Consider the following 6,260-nt stretch of genomic DNA (forward strand, 5'->3'; position numbering starts at 1 on the left):
TATGTCTGTGTCTATATGTCAGGTTGGGTATCAGACGCCACCTCTCTGGGGACATCTCAGGCCCTCCAAGGTTTGGAGGCCTATCTCCCCCCACCACCACTTCCCCTGCCGGTGGCGGACTCCCTCAGGTGTCGGTGCGTTGGTGGTTCTTTGTGTCTGGGGGTGGGCGTCCGGGTACACACCAGCTCACTCCTTGGCGGCCGCTTGTCGGGGCCTGGAGCCTGGGGCACTTCGGAGGTGGGGTGCCCCCGGCCTCTCGGCCTGGGGCTTGGTCACTCAGGCACAGCTGGCTGCTGGCGGAGCTCACGGGCGCGTCACTGCAACTCCCCTTGGCTTCTGCTCTGCGGCTGCTGAATGAGCCCTCATCTGGGACTCTCCTCAGCTCTTACTGGGACAGTGGTGCGGCTGCCCCTCTGTGGGTCTTCCTTGGTCTCTTGTGTTCTGGGGGCCTCTGGATGTCTCGAGTTTTGATCTCCTTCATACCTGCTTCATGCCCTGGAGGACGGGGCTGTGCCCCCCCCCCCCCCCCCACACACACACTCCCTAGCAGATCGTTACATGGAGAAACCTTTGGAATACAAGCATGCTGATCCACGCAGGTATGCACACAGGTGTACACACGGGTATTCACAGACGCGGACTACAGCTTTCTTGGCTGCTGCCTCAAAGCACATTGTGCGCTGTCTATCTTGCGTGCTGCACAATATCGTTTATTATTTAGTAACTATTGATATCTACTGCTAGCTAGTTTATTGTGATGGTGCTGGTTTTTCTTATTATGTTGCTCTTTGTTGTTTGCTTTCTCTTCTGTTTTTTTTTTCTCCATACAGGTGACCCAGGAGTTTTGGGGTTTTTTTCTCTCTTCCCCCCCTTCTCACCGTCTCTTCTCCCCTTTGGTTTTCTTTCTCTCCCTCTCTTTCTTTCATTCTTTCTCCCTGTCCTATCCCACAGTCATGTCTGTCCCGTTTGCAACTGAACTGAAAATAAATTCATAATTATAATAAAGGTCAATCAAATGGACCAATATGGCAAGGCCATGATGATCCACTTGGTAAAATAAATCCGCTTGGCATCTTTCTTGGCCTTAAGACAACAATTCTGATGGCTATAGATCCAAACGGGACACAAAAGAAAAAAGAATCTTTTATTCTGGATAAAACAGGGAGCCAATAAATGTTCTGTTTCTAGTCCCTGTCAGGACTCTCGCTGCAGCATGTTGCTCAGAGCAGTCTGGAATTGATTTTTGACTAAATAATTAAAACTAATAATAATATATTACTATATTATATTACTAACAAATCCAGGACACCCCTGTTGATCCAGCAGCTCTTAATGAAGTTTGAAATAAGAATCGTGGTGAGTTCATTAGAAATATTTCACTTTTCTTTTTTAAATCAGTCATTACTGGAATCATCTGAAGTGCAAAAACAGTGGGATTATATATGAGAAGGACGGACTCAAAGACTGTCGTGTATCACATATATATTACATCGATGTCCAAAATCAATGCATCATTAATGAAACTGAAACAAAAGTACTGAATTTCATGTGGAAGACCAAACCTCAGCATTCAGGAAAGTCTTATACAGGAGCAAAGATAATGGACGTTACCCGGAGTTTTCCACTGTGAAACCAGGAATAACAGCTTAAAAATGTTGTTGGATTTCTGTGATCTAAATCATTGTCAGCCTGGCAGGCAAATAGCGTGGACACCAAAGTTTGTGAACGTGATAACCTGAGAACAAAGACATGTAGGATTTTAAATCGGTACTGTTAAGGTTCAAAATACTGGGGATGGAGACAAGAGAAAAATCACAATAACAACACTGGTCCGGTCGGGTTGAGTCAAACGATGATGATCACACGCGTGGGAGATGGACACTGATGCAGACAGCCTCAGATCTCAAAATGGTGGAGCATTGCTCAAACTCTTATAGCCTCTGGTTCTCCCACCTTATCATAAAAGCCTAAACATTCACATGCTTTTCTCTCACACGGCGCCTAAGCTACGACCTTGGCTCCCCGTTTATCTGCTCCTGCTGAGTTGGGGCAGAAAACTCCAGCATGCTCTCTTCTAATCAGACAAATAAGGCGATGACTTTCTGCAGCAGTATTATGCATCATAAAACAATATCATTCATCCACAATAAATCAGCAGTCTAATGTAATGCAAATCAGTTTAACTAATGCAATAGTTATCAGCTTCTTCTAATTCAGGAGAATAATGCAAACTAAAACTACATAATAATTCACAATCTTTAGTTAGGGGTATAACATGGCATAAAATAATATTATAATCTAACAGTATGCTGCTGCCTCTCTCTCATGTTACTTAAAAAATTAACCCCACAGCTTCAATAACCGTATCTAAAAATCTCTCAGTGAAAGTTACGGTTGTAGGTTTGGAAACATTTTGGGGTAGCCAGTGTTAAATAGAGACAGGGCCACATTCTTTATCTAGTCATTGTAATGAAAGAAGCACATTAAAAACTATATGAGAGTTTGCTTTTAACAAGCATGTAATGACTCTACTTAGTTTAGGTAGTCTTAGGGAGTCAAACTGAAAGTAGCATTTTGTGGATGTTTTCCCTGCTGCCTGATCCCATCAGTCTCTTAAAGCATCATTTCTTATGCGCCCTGGTGTGACAGTGGTTTCATGGCGCTACAGGTTACCTGAGCACATCAGGTATATTACGGTTGAAAACCAGTGCCCGGCCTTCCAGTGGGTGTTCGACCCCTCGTGCACAGCTCAGGAGTCTAAACGACCCAGCAGTTATGGACATGTGTGTTTTTGGTGTGCTGTCCCTCGTTCTCCCTGCTTGCAGGTATATCTGTGTGTGTGTGTGGATGCCGGAGTTTCTGAGAGCACCTGTTTACAGGCACCTTCAGGCCTGGTGGGTGTGGCCCTGCCAGGTGGTTGGCCACACTTGAAGACCATCACACAGCTGATCAAGCCTTGTCAGAGGAGCTACTTGAGAATGCGGTGGCGCTCTCTCTGACGCTGGATCATTGCGTGACTTCACGTTAGTCTCTCGGCCAGTCAGTACGGATAGTCTGCCGCATTGTATGTGTCTTACGGCTGCCTGTTTGTTATCTCCCCAGGAGAAGCGTGGAGACGAGAGGGCAGCGAGCACGGGGTGCTCAGACACTGAGGAGCGGAGACAAGGAACACTAGCACTGGGAAGAGGACATTTCACGGGAGTCGGGAACGCACTGCGGATTTATTGTTATTTTCCATTCACTGTAAATAAACGCACTGCTTGCATTCAGAGCTCCGTGCCTGGCTCCTCCTTCCTCACATCCCCACGGTTGACGCTGGCCAACCGTGACAAATAGCTTTTCTTAGATTCATTATTAGTTCAACATTGACAAATAGTAGTTGACTAATATCAGGAGCCAAAAAGAAAACAAAAAACAAACTAAATAAATATTTCAGACGCTGAAAATAAATTATTACGGTTGTTTAAATTTGCTGTCAGCAAGTTAGGTCTAATGCATGTAGTCAATCTAATGAATCAATATTACATGTAAAAAGTACAGAACTGAAAATGAAACTAAAATATAACGGTAAATGAACTGGTTCTTGTATAAAACCTTTCTACTCTCTACAACTTGCCTCATTCATGCACTCACTTTTTTCTATGCTTTTTCTCTGTAAGTGCTTTCTATCTAACATTAATACGCATTCATCCTCCCGATGGATGCATCGGAGAGCAACTTGGGGTTAGCGTCTTGCCCAAGGATATTTGGCATGCAGGCTGGAGCAGGCGGGGATTGAACCAGCAACTTTCTGATTAGTAGGTTTCCTGCTCTACCTGAGCTACAGACACCCCAATTTGTGGTGCTCTGGAAACAACACGTTCTCATCCCAACAGGTAACGATGCTATGTGACAAATCATCGGTATGTGTAAATGTGTTTTTTGTTCTAATCATGAATCGCTTTGTAAAACAAGACCTGATAGGGTTAAGGTTAAAGTTATGGTTAGAGTTAATGTTAGGGATAGGGCTGGAATGGACGGCTGGAGCCTCTCCTCCAAGTGTGTGTTACTGCCGCCATCAGCATTCTGTTGTATTCTGTTGTCTGCTTTTCTCTGTAAGCGCTTCGAGCCTGTACTTTTTTGCTTTAGCTGAGTAATGAAGTTGAATCAGTACTTTAACTTTCACTGGAACAATAGTATTTTTACTTCTACTTAAGTGGAGAATGTCTGATCTTTTGCCAACTCTGGCTGTCTCTCAGTCTTGGAATACCCACTTGTTGTCCAGCGGTGTCCTGGGAATATGGGAACTAGACAGACTGGGGAAACAATGGGAGGAGACACAAAGATGGAATCACTTTTACCATCTTTTATGTATTTGCTGGTCGTCTTATTTCTTCTATTTTGCAAGCACAGTGTTGCAATCATTGTCTTTGTGGTACAATGACACAGGTAGAATGCAGGTGTTTTCATGTAACACGATGCCAGAAAGATGAGTAATGTGTTTTGAAGAGAAGATAAAACATCATGTTTGAACAAAGATAAGCAGCAGACACGTCTGTGTGTGAGTTGTTCAGGTTCAGTAAGAAGGTAATATGTCTGCAGAATTTGTAATTCTTATGAAGATATTGCTTGTACAATAAATAAAATCCCTTTAACTTCTTCTGGAGAGTGTCTTTATATATTTAGTCATTTTGGGGCGATCCTTTATTTAGTAATAACTCTAGTCGGGGATATATATCAGAGTTTACTTTCAGATATGAGCATTGTGTTTCCTGTGGATGAATGAATGAATTATTTATTTATGTAATTTTTGAAAGACTGGCTCATGTAAAATCTCTGAAAGTATGACAAAGCTCTCCTGTTACACTTTATGGACACCTGAGCGTCACCATGAGGGCCTGTCTTTATTCACTTTATTCACTGAAATCCACTTTTATAATGAATTCACAGTAATCACTGACACCTTCAGAGCATTACATTCATTAAAGACGTCTTCTACACCTACTCTTCCAGACGACCGACACATACTTCAACCACTGCAGGTTAACCAGCCACTCATCAGTAAAGCAAAAACTAAATGTAAATGTCCTCATGTGGAAAAGACTGAAACACAACTCCCATATATCACTAATGTAACAGATCCATTTAGGGAGAGTGAGAACACTAGGCTGGATGTGGTTTAATGCAGGAACATTCATCATGTCTTCAGTTCAACAAATCATTTACATTGAATATGTGAGCTGGATGGTTACACGACACAATGTGATTGTCAACAATAACTGCAATGAACGCTGGTTTGAGGGCGGAGTCAAGGAGGCCATTTACGTGAAAAGGGAAAGACCCTCTCTGAATCAGGGAGGGGGCCTAAGGGTACATCTGTCACCATCTTACAATGCTGTGATTGCAGCCGTTCTCCAACTCTCTGTGAATGGTACTCAGGACCATTGATCAGTGGTTGTTGATCAATGGTCATGAGAATTTGCATAATCATGATTAAGGAACTGACCTCCCAGCCCATTGTTCCTTCAGTCGGCTGGTTTCTCTGACTGAAAACGCTACGTCCAGAAGAACAGAATCAACTTTTGGAGATTTACTTCCCTGATGATTGAGCACGCATCAAGACCTTTTAATCAGGCCAACAAATATCTTGTACTCAATTTTAGCAGCAGCCATTGTGACACTGATGATAAAACTTGTGTAAAAGTGCGAAGCTGTAAAAAAGTAATTATAAAAAAGCGTTTTTGTAGCTGAATGTTACTGGATAGCTGTTTCATCTGTAACACATCAAAATAACCTGCTAAGGTTTAATAGGCTATAAGGAACACACTCACTTCCTGAGCCCTGGGCAATAAGAGACGTTTTGTGTTTTATGATTTATTGATATGTTTGATCCTTTCTGACCTGCGTTAATGAAGCAGTCATTAGAGCACCATGTCCGCTAGAATAGTTCTGTAGTTTGATGCTTGAGTCGTTGCAGACTTGTTGAAACTCCCTCACCCGTCAAAGCAGCGTCTTTGTTATTCGAGTCCAGCAGATGGCAGTGTTTCACTGTCTGACGGCTGTCTGAAGCTTCAGCTGGATTATCCGTTTAAATGTTTGATTAGAGGTTTGTGTGTGTGTGTGTGTGTGGGTTTTTAGCCACGAGTTGTCCACGATAAAGCATATTGAATGGCCTGTCTAATATTGTTAGAATTCTCCTTTGGGTTAGTTTCATTACTCAATCGGGACATTTATTTGGAAAAAGAAAAAAAGAGGGGAAAAAAAGAAAAAAAAAGAAAAGA

This window comes from Maylandia zebra, linkage group LG3 (assembly GCF_041146795.1).
Source record: "Maylandia zebra isolate NMK-2024a linkage group LG3, Mzebra_GT3a, whole genome shotgun sequence".
NCBI classification, from domain to species: domain Eukaryota; kingdom Metazoa; phylum Chordata; class Actinopteri; order Cichliformes; family Cichlidae; genus Maylandia; species Maylandia zebra.